The sequence below is a fragment of the Numida meleagris genome, chromosome 2, assembly GCF_002078875.1.
Source record: "Numida meleagris isolate 19003 breed g44 Domestic line chromosome 2, NumMel1.0, whole genome shotgun sequence".
NCBI classification, from domain to species: Eukaryota; Metazoa; Chordata; class Aves; order Galliformes; family Numididae; genus Numida; species Numida meleagris.
Genome location: NC_034410.1, coordinates 103224424 through 103240796, shown reverse-complemented (window position 1 = coordinate 103240796; position 16373 = coordinate 103224424). Strand labels below are relative to the sequence as shown.

The window sequence follows — 16373 nt, the reverse complement described above, 5'->3', positions numbered from 1 at the left end:
AAATTGAGTAGCCTGAGTGACAAGGAAGCCTATGAAATATAATCCTCAGAGAAACTAAGCTTGTTTGACCATCCTGGCTACAAGGTACCACAGTATATCAATCCCTCCCAGGAACTCAGAGAGGTGTTACAAGCTTTACAAACTCTAGCTATTAACAGTACTCTAGCTATTAGCAGTACACATGTACTGCTATTAAGTAAAGGAATATTATTCTCCAGGGACACCAAAGCACTACTACAAGGAATGAGAGAAATGTGTTTTTTACTGAACTCAGCAGTGGGATACAACATTAACATTGGGTGGGACTTCTTTAAGTTAAATGGCCTGTACATCAGTGTGATTCATGCCTCTTTAATTTTTCCTAGTGCTGAATTTGGCAAGTCTCTTTAGCTGCCACAGAACCTGAGTGCTGCAAAACTCACATCAGTGTTGTTAGGCACAGCAGCTCAAGTAGTTCCAGAATCTCACCCTGTGAACAAAGAATGCTGGAAATCACTTGGCCATGGGAGACTCTGTGCTCAGCCAGAATGCCATCTATATCCTGACTGTTCTCCAAGGATCTTCTGCTCTTGTCCTCACAGGCAACCTGGTGGCATGCTTGTCTTTCTCTCTCCTCACTACCCTCATCCCAACTATAAGACAAATGGCCTTTCAGGTATCTGCTCCCTAAACAATACATTCAGTGCTATATAATGTAACTATTGCATATTGTCAAGAGCATCTTGGATGTCCATTTAGGGTATGGGTCGGATGAATAGAATCAAAGGAAGGAAACACAGCAGTGTTTCAGGTTGAATGCTTGATGGTCTACCAGTTGCCCCTAGCATGCATTCAAGCTTGGAATCACAGGAGTCAGCCAAAATAGTCCCTCTAAAACAAACACCAAAAGCTATGCTATTCAAGAAACATCAACTATTCATAAGGAAGTTTGCTGATATTCTTGACAAAGCAATTTTTTTTCCTCTGCACAGAAATTGACATTGTTAAATAATTGAAAAGAAAGCATCAAATCATGACAGTAGATTGTTCTCAGATGAAATTTTCAGAAGCATCTAAGAGTATTTTCAAATTGCACTTTATAATTCCTTACTTTTTAACAGGACTATTTAGCTATGTGAAAGTTTGTGCTACCATAAGCTGTACTATTTCTTTTACACTGATCCAGGCAATTCTGAACTAACTCCAGAAGCAGCTAGTGCCAAGTAAACATATTCTCTGTAGTTTTTGTACATTTCCCCTAAGTCTCTTTTGCCTTGAAATCTTCCTCATTTCAGGATCGTCTATGTTTAAAAAAAATATTTTCAGACTCCTAACAATGACATCTTAAATAAAATGACTTCCTGTAATTCTGGTAGCAGCTACCAACCTTATTTCCATAGCTTTCATCATTCAACTCTAATCCTCTTTCTTTCTTGCTTGTCATTATTTGTCTTTGCTTTTATTCTTTCTGATCACTATTGTTATCCAATTTCCTTCCTTCTTTCATCTTTTCTCAACTCCCACTGCGTTCGTGTCCTGTCATTTTGTAATTTTGTTTTTACTCTCCATGTAGCTTTCTATCAAATACACAACTTTGTAACTGACTTTACCTTCATCTATCTACCTTTTTTCCCCTTTTCTTAGTCATGCTCTGGGGATCAGACAAAGGCTGGCAATGCAGGCAGTCGAAGACACTTCTCACACAAAAACCACAGAGCACAACCACTCAGCCTGCTTCCCTGATGAATGGCAGAACAGCCTTTGGCTTCATTTGTTATTCATATCAGTCTCAAGGCTCTGGGGAACAGCAAATATCTCGTACTGTGTAGTATGCAGTGCCTAGAACACCGGGGCTCTGATCCTAATTGGGGTAGAAGCTACTGGAGCAGTAATAATAATCTCAGGGATCTGGGTCTGGCCTCACCATCAGGCTTTGGCTCACTCAAGTGATGCAAGAAGAGCTCAGAGGAGCACCTCTGCTACACTGGCTAATCAGGCATTTATTTATTAATTTACTTAGACTGCGACCAAAAAAAAACAGGAGAGAGAGAGAACAAAATAGATAGAAACCATCCATGACTCCAGGAGTCTTTCATTTAATTAGTAGCAAAGAAATGATCAGCAGTCAATGTCTCCACTACTATTTCAATAAAAACAGAACTAGGAAAAAAAGATTTCTTCACGAAGATAATTCCATCCCAATAATTAGTCAAAGGTAAGGTCCATTGCATGGCCCCATGTCATGTTAGATGGAAAGGGAAGGAAGAGGATAGAAGTTACCAAACAGATGTTTGATCACTTTCTCCCAAATAATTTTCGTGCTTGGCTGTATCTGTCTTGCTCCATTAATTTTGGTGCTTTAGACTACTTGGCTACATCTGACATGCAGCCATTTCTGAGGGCAAGGATTGTACTCATGCCTGCAATCTTACAAAACAGAATAAATCTTCTGAATATATGAGAAAATTCCCCTTTCTTCCTTTTCTACTTTCCAGGAGGAATGGCCTTCAAAGTTCAGAGATACGCTCTGAAACAGATAGTAATTAATATTTAATATATCTTATTTGGGATTGAAGAAAATGGAAAATGGGTCATTAGCTCCAACTGTATGCCAGAAGAAATTCTACGATACTGAGTTACTTAACTGAAAATCTTGAATATAGCTGTATTTGTTTTAGTTGTCAAATACGGCCATACTGGATGATTTCTTATGTGGTTCCAAAAGAAAGTGATCATGTCTTTCTCTTGAGAAAAACTTGTCCTGACAGAGGTGTCAGGGACAATCTACTTCACTCAACTCAAGATGCAGCTCCTTGCCCCTGAAGCTGTTTGTTCAGCAGAGACAGACAACTCCAAGATGCTTCTTGAGAAACTTGAACTCACGGTCTATGAGATTGGGAAAAGACTTCTCCTAGAATACTCCCATTTGGGACAAAATCCTTCTCACCTTTTCCTGACTCATTCTTTTGACTTACGTAATCAAAAAGTAGGTCACACAGGTAAGGTGAGAGAGCCTAAGATTTATAAAGCATTACTCAAATGGAAGGCCAGTGCTGGATCTCTCGAGTGTTCTATCCAAACACACTGGAGCACAGTCTCCTATGTATCTGTAATCACCAGCTGCACTTCTTGGTACTTTTCAGTCTTACTCTTCTGCAACTCCATCTCTGTCTCAAAGGAAAGTTATTGCTTTCAGATGGGTCAGATTTCAAGAGGTTCACTCTCAGTTTGCTGAATTGTTACTACACAGTCTGTAGAAACCCTATTTTCCTGCATATGAGAGCTCTACTAAGTAAACCTCACTAACACATTTATACAAGTTACACAAGAATAAAAGAAGTTATACAAGAATAAAATGCCTGTAGAGATAACTATAAGTGTATATGGTTGTATGGGTGTGTAAATGCATTACCCAAATCCAGGTGTTCATGTAATGCCAGAGCTAAGCAGACAAATCCTCAAATTTTACTGTTTGATTCTGAATCCATAATGGTTTTGAAGCAATTGGAAAGTTTCAGGGTGTCAACTTTAAGCACAAGAATTGATCCACTGAGGAAGCCAGTCAGTCTCCTTCTGCAGTCAACAAAGAAAAGAAGATCTCTCCAAGAGCAGCCATCCTCATCCCCAACACAACTCACTATTCCCCTCTGTACTAAAGGGACTCAGAAAGGGCAGGTGCAGGGCCCTGTATTGGAGCTCTGCAGAGTGACTGGACAACAGTATCAAGGAGGTGCAGCCAGTGCAGTACAGGTGAGGGCTAAGCATGTGTACAGCATGGCCCTGGTGGTCTCTGTATGGGTTGAGAGCTCCTTTTTCAGAGAGGGCAGTTTGCAGGCATAGCAAGGACGTGGTGGCTGGGACATGAAACAGATGCTCGCCTGTTGTTTGACCCGGAGAACACGTTTCAATTACAGTGCTCATTAGGGGGAACTAACATTTCCCCTGCCAGCTTGGTAAATCTGCTTTCACTCGGAGTGCACACTTGATGATACTATTTGTCCTGTAATGAATACGAATTTAAACTTCTCATGCTAACTTTTGCACACCCTAATGCATGGCTTTTTGTTATGTCTAAGCTGAAAGCATCTCTTTGCAGCACCAAGGACCAAAGTGCTCTCAGCCTGGAAGTAGGGTTCCTGGTCCCCCCAAGAAACGAAAACAAAATTGACATTATTTGTTTTGTGGTTGTGCCTCTAGGCCTCAATCAAAAATGACACAAGACAACAGATGGATGCAAGTACACAGGGAAAACAGAAGACAAAACATTTATTCATTTAGTAAGCATGAGCCACAGTGCACCAGCTGCTCAGGTATTAAATATTTTGTAGGCAGCATTGTGTAGATATAAAAATCATAATAATTGTTGTTATAAATTAGCATATATGAGAGAAAGAAAGATTTTTTTCTTGCTTTTGTACCATGAGACTGGGAAATGTGGCCATTAAAAGCAAGCACCTCTAAGTATAATCATTTATTCTTCAGCTGCAAACATTACATTATCCTAGATTGAGTTGAAGTTGATGGTTGTGTTCCCATTTAAAAGCTGATAAATATCATATTTGAATTTTGTGACAAGTGTGTCTGCAGTATATAACTTGTTTTCATTTGCAACATTGGCTAATTTTACATCTGTTCAGATATCTAAACTGTTCTGAAAAGAAAACTCACCCCTCCAAAAAATGTCCAGAAGCATTTTAAAGTGGCACTGATACATGAAATACACAAAGGGGAAAGAGGATTATGAATTTTGTTCTAGAATGATATTTTGAATATAAACTTATGAAAACATGGTGATCATAACCATAGAATTTATGATTTCAATAAATATATTTATTAATTTTTTTGAAGTCTGGCCTAAATGGGAAAAAACTAGATTCCAAGCTTATAGCTCACATACTTTTAGAATGGCTTACTTGTTTTACTGAGTGAGTGAAACTACTGGAAATTTTCCAGTGAAACTTCTTTTGAATTAGAAAAGTCAAAATGGAATTTTTTCAGGGCAGTATGCCAAGATCGATTAAACTTTTTTCAGGATGATTTTCTCAGACTTGTAATCATACTACTTCTTCAACCAAGGGGGACGAATCCATTAGTTTACTTAACTTACCCATTTCTGTTGGTGTCAGAAGTTCCATACTGCACATTGTGGGTGGTCCATCAGACATTACTACAATATCTGTTATTCCCATGTCCAAAAGTTAAACTGAAAGATGTTTCTCAAGAGTACATTCCTTAATATGTAAAGACAGGGAGATTTGGTTAGGGCCAGATTCATTTAGATCTAAATAAATATTTTTCCTAGGTGCTTTTGCAAAATTTGCTGTCCAGTTATTTTGTTCAAAGTTTGAAATCTCCATTAACTGCTGTCAAACATATTTTATAACTCACTTTTTTTTTTTTCATGTAAGGTTGTTTTTATTGTCTTTTTAGTCTGGTTTTTGGAGACCCAAAATATTAATGGCATTTTTTTCCCCTTACTTTTCAAGGACATTACTACAGCAATTTTATGGGAAGAACATGAAACGAGTGAAAACACATGGAGAAGGGAGCTTATGTATATAGTACATTGTCAGCTTAGCCAACATACATAAAGTTTATTCATAATTCAACTATTTTTTTTCATTTTTTCATAAGACGGGGGAGAATGACAGCAATACTGACTGAGTCCATGGACTTGGTTCCGTATGTGTTAAATAATCTGTAACAGATTTCCAAATAATGTAACAAACCACCAACTGTAATGAAGGCACGACAGATAAGGAAGCAGCCCCCTTATTTTTGCAAAGACTAGAAAAGCATGATATGAGATTTAGAACAGCTTATGGGGATTTTTACCTTCATCAATAAACAATAACTACCTTTCAGCTATTCATTTTGTGTTTTGACAGCTGACAAAATATGTAAGGTACAGTTTCTAGGTATATGAATTGTATGAGATCCAGATGTACCTTTTCTGCGTAAAAAATTTGCTATACACTCTTTAATATTCCCATTAGCTCATTTCTCTTTTGCAAGTGGCTTTATTTCTAGGACAAATGGAAATAGTGAGAACCTTGGCTTGTTCCCAATTGAAGGAATGTTTGTGTAGTGAATATGCAATTTATGAAGCATTTGTAAGTACTTGAGAGTGAGCATAAATTCTAATAAATCCTTTTTCCAGTAGAACTTTCTTTAAACTTCCGGTCTTATAGATGGACTTAATGTGTATTTTAGAAAATCTAAAAGTTGAATAATCTGAAGACTTTCCTCTTATAGCTTGTCTTCTCACCAAATTACCCAGCACGCTAGCAGCTCCCTCCTTTGAGTTACTGTTCACCTCAGTGTTGAACTTAGCTTGGAAAGACATTTATCTGGACAATCACATTCCACATTAGTGCAATCTAAAGTATAAAGATTACACTCTAATTTCAACCTATGATTTTTTTTATTTTTTTTTATTTTTTTTTTTTGTGGCTGGAGTAAATGTCTTTAATTTCAGCCTACGGATTAGGCTGTTACTACCACATATCTGATAGAATTACATCCTTGTATACTGAGAAGGGTATATTGTTGCTCGTAGTCCGGTATCTTCTCTCAGACTAAGAGCAACTTTTGAACTCTGATCATCTCCTGGGTTCTGGACGGCCTAAGGTGTCATGCTCATTGCGATGGTCAGACTCAACTCCTAAGACTTTTCCTGGCCATGGTGGACATCATCCTTTCAGTGAAGATGCCATAGCCTTTAGCAGTGCTATTAAGTTTGGCTTACCACAGGGGGTCACTAGAAATCAGTGAGAAATATTCCCTTCTTCTCCACTCTAGAAACTATGAAATGCTCACAGCCACTATGCCATTCCCTATTTTTTCAAGAATTCAGTGAGGGAAAAACAGATGTGATAGTTTTTCTTTATAACAAGACAGATTTTACCACCAAAACGTATGAGTGATTTCGTAAAATTTTGTGGAATTTTGCTCTTGATCAAAGCTAGTTTGAGTTCAAAAGCTTGTGTATAACTTTGCATTTGTATTTATTTGTTACATTTGTTAAAGCAAGTTTCAAATGTGACATAGACCCTTAAGTTTTATGATCAGAGAGCAGAATTTTGGTTTCTTCCAAACTACATTGCACAAAATTATTTTTCTTTAATAAAAAATTAATGCAATTAAAAATAATTTAAAAATGAAATTAAATTGTGTTCTACTAAGCTCTGTGCAACTGAGGAAGTAGTTGTGAGCAGATGCATATATTTTCTCTTACATAATACATTTCAGTTTTATTCATGACTGCCCCATAAACTCTGTTCACCACACTTGCACTGTTTTCTCTGTATCACATTCCTTTCATTCCAAAAGATACCGGGGAAAAGTTAAAAAAAAAGAGAGATCACAGTCTTGAAGTTTGATTCTCTATCATTTTTGGGACAAAGCAGTGTGCCTAAGGGAGCCTTCTCAACATAAATTACAAGAAATTAAAGACCTGCATACACCACAGTAGGAACTAACATCTCATAAACTTTACCACATGCTATCTGAGCATTTTCCTTTAGGCAGGTATGAGGTCAAGCTGATATCAGTTAATCTTAGACTGCAGCTGTATATTGGGTATTGTTCATGAAGCACTTGAAATTCCTCTTTCTTTTTCTAGCTGCAGCCATTCATCCTGAACAGTTGAGATGTAATGCTAATGAAATAATGCTGGGAAAATGGATTAGGAAATATTCAGATTTTAATTTATGGAGACTAACATAGCCGAAGGGTCAAAATGCTGGTTAACAAATAAATTTAAAAAAAAAAAAAGTCCAGTGGTTGAAACTGTCAGGGAATGATGGTTTTGTAGATTGAGTCATTTGCTGGAAGTATTGTTGCGGTTGGCTTCAGTTTTATGATAGACAGTGTAAGTGGTAGAAAATAAAACTAGATTTTTTTTTTTTTTTTTGGCCTCCAAAAATTCAGAGTTTGGCCATGCTTGCTGCTGCTTGAGAGAAAATTTTCACTGGTATCACTGTAGCGTGACTTCACTGTGCTTTGTACAGAGCTAGTATATAACGAATGTATGTTCAGCATGGTGCACAAAAAGAGTATGCGCACAGAAAAAAAGGTTAATTTTTCATGTATATTGCAAAAGTCAAAGCAATATTACTCTTAAAAACTCAGGCAGTGACATTCCCTAAGCCTCTCACTGCTCGTATGTACAGCAAGCAGAGGCTTTGAAACATTTTTATTTTGCAACACAATTCATGATGACTATAAAATGCATACTCAACAAGTACTGTTAAAAGGACCTAATTTCAGTTGCAGTTTTAAAAAAAAAGTAGCTTTAGAGTTGCTCAGACAGCCATATTTCTGGTTCCTGCAATGGACAGTAGGAAAGGAAAAGCAATGGTATAGATAATGGAAACTATGTTTTGGATTCAGGAGATGAACATCTCCAGATGCACCTTCTCCAGTAGTTTTCTTGTGATCAGTGCACAGCAGCAATGCCACACCAGCATTTGTATGAACCTGGAGTATTTGTTTCCTTATTCTTCTAACACGCAGTCAAAACCTGAAGGACGTTAAAACATTTATTTATTTATTTTAAGGTGATAGATAACTTGGCAAACTTAAAACCAGAATTTTCAGTCACCAGAGCTCATTTCCTCTGCCACACCATGTGTCCTTCCTACTTTGTGACCAGGACCTGATCAAAGCCATAGGGATCAGAGAGCTTTGTGAGCAACAGTTGTGTCTGGAGGCCTAAGGAAAGGCTGGACCCTAGGTGTGTTAAGTCCTGTAAATTAACATTGCAAATGATAGCTCATCTACTATGAGCTGAATAAACAAGATGGAGAAAAGCTAATATTACTATCCTCATGCAGGCTTGGAGAGCTGAGATACAGTAATGACTAAATTACTTGCCTCAAGACACAGCAGAGCTAGAAACCGAACTTCAGCATCCTCAACCTCCTTTCTGTCTCTTAAACACCCTGTCTTGCAGAAGCATTACCCACTTACTCCTGCAGTGGTGATCACAGGTGACATGTTGACATGTGGGGCCTGACAGGCTAACCATCCTGAGGACTGGTACTGCGCTGGTGTGCTCGGAGGGAAGGTGGGTTGGGGCTCTGGCAGGCTGGGTGCTGAGAAAAGGGATCGGGTTGGAAGCTTCATGGTAGGCTGTAAGGTGAGGAGAAAAGGGAAAGTTTATAACTGGGGGGAGGGGAGGGTGGAACTCAGCTGATAAATATAAATTTAAGGCATATTTAAAAGCTGGGTATGCAAGCTGAACTTTCCCTGGGGCTAATTGCTGTAATGGCATGTTAAATAAAACCTTTCTAAACTTGGCTGTACCACAGGAACACTGTTTAATAATGAAGTGCTCATGGACAAATTCTCCCAAGTATCAGGCAAAAACAGGCTTTTATTTAACATGAATTGCGGTATATGTTTTTTCCTAACTATGTAGCATGGCCATCACAAATCAGATCATTTTTTTTCCTGTTAATCTCACAGCTGCCTTCTCCTTATGCTGTCCTGTTTAACAATAAATATAGCACCTATTTCTCCTCTTTGCTTTTTTGTATAGTTCTCTGATAGATACAAAAATGTTCTTTGTCCTTTACTGAGCAGTTGGTAACTTGAGCCTTTCCTTATCCAATATGCACATGGTCAAGACAAGGCAAAGCTGCTGGAAGTTTGCAGATGACACCAAGCTGGCTGGAAGTGTCGATCTGCCTGGGGGTTGCAAGGCCCTACAGAGGGATCTGGACAGGCTAAATAGCTGGGCTGAAGCCAATGGGATGAGATTCAACAAGACCAAGTGCCGGGTCCTGCAGTTTGGCCACAGCAACCCCAGGTATCATTACAGGCTTGGGGCAGAGCGGCTGGAAGACTGTGTAGAGGAAATGGACCTGGGGGTGTTGGTTGATGCCCGGCTGAGCATGAGCCAGCAGTGTGCCCAGGTGGCCAAGAAGGCCAATGACATCCTGGCTTGTATCAGAAATAGTACGGCCAGCAGGAGCAGAGAAATAATTGTCCCTCTGTACTCAGCACTGCTGAGGGCACACCTCGAGTACTGTGCTCAGTTTTGGGCCCCTCACTGCAAGAAAGACATTGAGGCCCTGGAGCGTGGCCAGAGGAGGGCAGTGAAGCTGGTGAGGGGTCTGGAGCACGAGTCTTCTGGGGAGCAGCTGAGGGAGCTGGGATTGTTCAGTCTGGAGAAGAGGAGGCTCAGGGGAGACCTTATCACTCTCTATAACTACCTGAAGGGAGGTTGTAGTGAGCTGGGGGTCGGCCTCTTCTCTCTTGTAACTTGGGACAGGACAAGGAGGAATGACCTCAAGTTGCACCAGGGGAGGTTCAGGTTGGATGTTAGGAAATACTACTTCTCTGAAAGAGTGGTCAGGTACTGGAATGGGCTGCCCAGGGAGGTGTTGGAATCACTGACACTGGAGGTATTCAAGGAATGTTTAGATGTTGTGTTGAGGGACATGGTTTAGTGAGAACTATTAGTGATAGGTGGACGGTTAGACTGGATGATCTTGTAGGTCTTTTCCAACCTTGCTGATTCTATGATTCTATGAAAATGGAAGGTATTTATGAAACAGTAGTACCCACTGTCAAGCCTCTCGAACAAGTGTACTTCAGCTGATGAGACTGCATCTCAAATAAGTGTGAATGATGGCATTCCATACTGAGGAAAAGAAGAAAAAAAAACAGCACCAGAAGAGTACAAGATCTTTCTAAAAACATTTAAGTATGAGAAATTTCTCCCTGTCTATGTATATGGAAACAGCTAGATATAGATTTCCTGGTATGTTTGTGATACAGGCAAGTGACTCTGAAGTAGTTCAAGGGTTCAAATAGATTGCAATTGGAAAAATATTTCAGAACATTATCTAGGTGTTTGACAGCTTCTGCCACCAGTTAGGCTGGAAACAGTGCCAGTATCCATTCTTCTTCTGTAGAACTTGGAGCATTCCTTCTTCTGATTCCATTCACTGGGAAAAATGACCTCATAGATGACTGAAAGACTGGCAGTAAAGTTCTGAAATCTTTCTGAATGTTTCCCTTTTGAAGGAAAAGAAAAGAATGATGGACTTAATGAGAAACCTCTACGTGTCAGTTACAGATGTGCTCCAGTAAAAGGAGGTTCATTGTATCTGATTCATCCCTATTCTCCATCTCTTCTGTGGTTTTGGGGCTAGTGTAGAGCAATAGAGTCACAGGAGTTAAGGAGATACGCTTTTGAAATGCAACCTCACAACCGCACATGATGTTATCACACTGGTGTAACCTTGCACTGGTCAGTGTTCAGTGATGCTTATTCTTCAAGTATAAGGCAAAATTAGGAATGTATATATCCACTATGTGAAAAGGTGCCTTGTATGTCGGTAGACTTTTCAAGAAGCATACACAACACTTTATTTTCATAAAACATTTGTTTTGACTGTCTTCAGAGCAGAAATAAAAGTATATGATTCTTCTAAGCCTTAGAATAATGAGTTCACATATTAGGGAATCTATTTGGTAGAAATCAATATCTTTTCATTTCAGCTGGGGAAGAACAATATTAGACACTTGTTGGTTCTTGGCATTCTTAACACTCTGTAGAGGGAAACAAAGGATTTTACAGCTACTTCCAAGACAGTGTATTATTAGATCTTAATACTTAACTGCATTTCCTCACAAACATTGATTTGCTGTTGTTATTGCTATGACTGCATCCATGTGGTCATATAGTTTAAAAGAAATGTGCAATTAAATTGATATAAAAAATAATACTTTATTTGTGTCTGCCTTGGTCCCTAACTCAGATGCAAGTCATTTGATTTTTCTTCAGAAATGGAAAACTCAGCTTCCTCTTATGAACTCCTCAACTGCTAGCAACCAAGAAGAGTGATAGAGCATGAGTTTTCTTCTAACCAAGAGGTTTTGCTGAGAGTGATGCTTCCAGGTCTTTAGTAGTTGCTCACTGACATGGGAGACATCCCATTTTAGATTCCCATGCACATCTGAGAAAAGTGCCATAATTACCAAGTTTTGTTTGTGGTGGGCTAGAGGACAAGAAAGGAGAAGAAGGCAGAGGAGCTGGAGTAAGATACTGTCCAACTCTAAATGCTCTCCTCAAAAAGCCTCACACTGTAGCCCAGGAGTTTGAATGCTCCTCTCTGTGTTGGAGTTGATGAAAATTAAGGTCTTAAGACTTTCTGTTCCTTCTACCAGCAGGAACTATAGCCAGTGGATAATTGGTTCTAAATGTACTCTGACCAGAAATTCTTTCCACTTTGAAACTGTACCTACGCTATTGCTGAGATCTTTCTTTCACAAACTGATTTTTCTGTTTGAAAAAATAGCACCTCCTAAACATTCCTAGCCATCTCTATGTTTGCTAAAGACATGACTTCAAATACATTTTTACATCATTATTGTTGTCTTTTTTTTTTCCGTTGACCATTTTTTCTGTCTGTTCCAATGCCAGAATTACAAAGACTGTGTGATGTGAGTGTTACAATGTCCCACCTAGGGCACATTTAGAGAGCCAGTTTTTCGGAACATCAGGTCCATGGTTTTCCAGCATCAGACATACGCACATTTTTTGCTATCCATTTTGGCTCTTGGGCAATTAGTCACTCCACACATTTCTACAGCTAGTACACAATAAAACTGATGACAGTGAGCAGAAGCTTTGTCCAATAAATGATAAGTTAAGCTATGTCTTGGCTATATGGTCTTTGAATTACAGCAGCCTGCTTGGGTATACATTTATTGCACACTGAATTTCATCAGCCAGTGCTGATCTCCACTGATATTGAAGAGCAGTGAGATCCTTTGCAGAATGAAGCTGTGCAAATTAGTGTATTTTGTTCTTACTGTGGGAATATCCTCTGCTTACAGACTGCATTCTATAGTACCACAGCTAGACACTTAGCAGTCCACGAGCAGAGATGGGTTACGCAGAACTGGACTGGTCCCCCCCCCCAACCTGATGGGCAGTATGGTCAGTCAGTCACTCCTGCTCATAGATCTGGGGCCAAACTTGCAGAAGGCCTGAGCACATTGTTCTGCCTGGCAGGGCTCTAGCTTGAAGAGTTAACTTTACTCAAGAAAAAATTATGCCAGATCCTTGTCTTTGAAGATATCGGTAAACTTCTTTTTCAGGGAAAAAGAGTTGCCAACTGGGATTTTTTGAGAGTTATCTGCTTTTCAAAGATCTTTGTGAGAGGGGCTTGGTTAAGGGCATTGCTGGGGGAAATCAATTATAATTTTCAAATACGTTAGACTTAAATAAACATTTAATTAAAGTGAGACCAGCTCTTTCAGCCATTGCTTATCTTCTCCTTTTTGTAGAGTTGAGGAGTTCTGGGGAATTCCTGATGCTACACATTTTTTGACAGTGTCAGCAAACTCTTCTAACCAACTTTCAGTACTTTCTTTTCCTTTCTCTTCCCTCTCTCCTAATTCCTTTTTGTAGACACTTTAGCCTACTTTTTAGTCTCTTAATTTTCTATTTTCCCTCAATTTCTTGCAATCTCCAATTTACTTCTAACTTTTCCTTCCTTGCTCATTACTCTATGGTCCCTTTTCCATGCTTTTCTTTTCCACTCCCTCTTTCCCCTGCTCAGCTGAAACTCACAAACTGGGTTATCTCCCCAGCAGCCTCTTGCTAGTGATAGACAGGAATATCCTAAATCTTAGCAGCTGGCAGTCAGATGGGCTGACCATCCCCTCCCTGATTTGCATCATCCTTCTCCAAAGGTCTGTTCACCTTTGATGACAGCAGAAGCTGTATGTGGGCTAGGAAGAAATGGAATGAAAAAGGAAGATGTTTTTGTCACTTATGGAGCAGCACCAAATGGCTACCAGGCAGCCCAGGAAGACCTGCAGGGAGTTGGGAGGTGACAGAGGAGGGGGCCACATCCCATGTGATGTGCAGCATACAACGATGTGTTCCTATTGAGGTATTGTAATGCTAGTTTTATGGCATTGTCAGCATTATAACCACAGCAGAGCATGCAACATTAGATGCTGAGTGTGAGTCCTTCCAGTTATTAAAAACTATAAATATCTTCTATAAAACTGAAGGGAAAACATTGGCCACATGATGTTTTTCTTTCAAAAACATCCAACCAGTCCAAGTTTGCCCCAGGTTTAAAGTTTCCCCTTCCTCCAATATAATTCGATTTCACATTGCCTTGCTTTTTCTTTGCCTTTTTCTTTTCTTTTCCTCAAGGACTTCCAAAGGTTAAGTGTACTTGCATGGCAGGACATGATTAAGGAGCACAATATTGCACTGAGATAAAATAAATGTAAACAGTACTATCATCTTTATTTTGCAGAGGGACAAAGAAAGTATTGTGCAGTAGCTTGTGATGTTGGCTGATATTAGGCATGCATTAATACACTAAACTGGCTATTTTTTACATGTCTTCAACCATACAAGCTTAGCAGACATGGGCAGCAAATACACAGGCCTACTAACTACAAATGAATGAACTAGGCATAACTTTATTCATTCCTATAGCTTTGTAAGAGTTATGGCATTATTTACAAAATAAAAAATAATAATTAAAATTACTCAGCAAAAACTCAAATTCTATTCAAAAAGATGTGACCAAATTCTTATGCCCAACTCCTCTGCAGGCTTCTGCTTTGCTCAGGCATGTTTTTCTCTTGCTCTATGCCAAACATAAAACATGATTTTTCTTTTCTATTTTTAAGTATGTGAGTTGTGAAACAAAATCCTGTAAACTTGGCCTGACAACCTTAACTTCTAGGCTTTCTAACTTTTAAATATTGGGTCTTATAAATCCAGTTTGCCATAGATCTCAACATGATCTGCTCTTTTACTGTAATTAAAGTCTTCAAGGCATTTTGCTTTGCATCTTCAGGTATTCTGTGAAGACCTACCACTTTTTCTACTTGTCAATTCATTCTTAAGAGTAGAGAATCTTTTAAAATTTTCACAGTATAAAGAAGTTACTCTAGGAATATTCAGCAGACCAAGGATTCAGTGACAGTCTAAATTAACTTGGTTCAGGTGAAGAGGTGTTTTCAGAGTCACACCATGCTAGCCAGCCTGCTTATAAATTCTGTTTCAGCCATGAGCAGACTATTTAGACTAGAGGCATTTCAAAAGTGAAGAAAATATTTAGATCCTACTGAAGGTAAACAATTTCTAGACTTGAAGAAAAAATGTAAAAACACATTCAAAGTAATGGTAGATTTCTCTTCTGGTTATAGTTCTTGAACAGAACTGAAAAGATAAGACCTGTTAGCGATCACACTCAAACTCTTTCAATTAATGGATTTGATAATGATGCTCTGAATTTTGGAAACCAAATAGTTGCTTGGTTGGAGATTTGGCTGCAAAAACCTTTCTTTTCATTTTTGTAAATGCAGAAAAGTTCTTTAAAAAAGCAAACTGATGATAGTCTTATGATAATATATATTTAGTTATAAAGAAAAACAAAACACGATGCTCTTCATGAATCTTCACCCCACGAGACAACTATCAGCTCCTATATAACTCCCATCCTTTTGACGAGCATTAAATTCTGCTGTCTGTTAAAATACAAAAGGTAATGTAGTTTAAAAACCTTATAAAGAACAAGACACGGAGCATAACTTGTGTCTTTCAATTTCAAAAGTAAATTGATCTACAATCAGTGTGGGGATTTTAGTCTCATTCACAGCTTGTCAACTGAATGAAAGCAATCATTTCAATTTTCTCTGCTTTCTAGATACCATTAATGTACAGATTCAGTGTTCTGTAAATTGAATCAAATTATTTATTTTACCTATTAATATACATATGAATTATCTTGAATTGCACACATTGGTTATTGAGTAGTTTAAATGAATCACTAAATACAAAATATATTGCATTACTTTTCCACCTATGGAAAATAATCCAATGCCTAACATTACCAAACTACAGAAATTTGACCCACTAAGCATGTCTGAAAGCATCTCTCCTGTCTGATCAAATCACTACATTAGTGATGCAATCATGTAAAACTTTTCGTTCCAGTTAAAATTTTCATAATATCCTAATAGATATCGTATATGTTATGCCCATATTTTGAGGGGATAATTTCCATGCAGGACATGAATGAAAGACAGTTCTACAGTGTTTAGTAATAGAGGTCTTCATCTCACAAAATCTACTTCTTGCCATTAGGATTTCACATGTGTGAGTAAAAAGTAGCAACCTTAAAGTATTTCTAAAACTCCAAATTACTTCCCCAGCGCAAGGAATTAACAGCTAAAGGGATTTGCTATGTCTTACAATATGAATAAATATATGTTTTTTTTTTTTTTCTCAGGAATTAGATCTTGTAAGCCATCTGTTTCTCTGATTTTTATATCTTTCGTGTTTGTCATAAAAACTCAGAGAATATTATACCTACCTCGGAGGACAAGTTTTCTTTAGC

The 16373-nt window shown here is 38.4% G+C and overlaps 1 long non-coding RNA gene across 1 annotated transcript; it reads left to right on the top strand.

Moving 5' to 3' along the window:
* On the top strand, window positions 219-5728 carry LOC110392987. The gene is made up of 3 exons (XR_002434715.1): window positions 219-655; window positions 4177-4289; window positions 5466-5728. It is a non-coding gene; the product is annotated as an uncharacterized LOC110392987 (long non-coding RNA).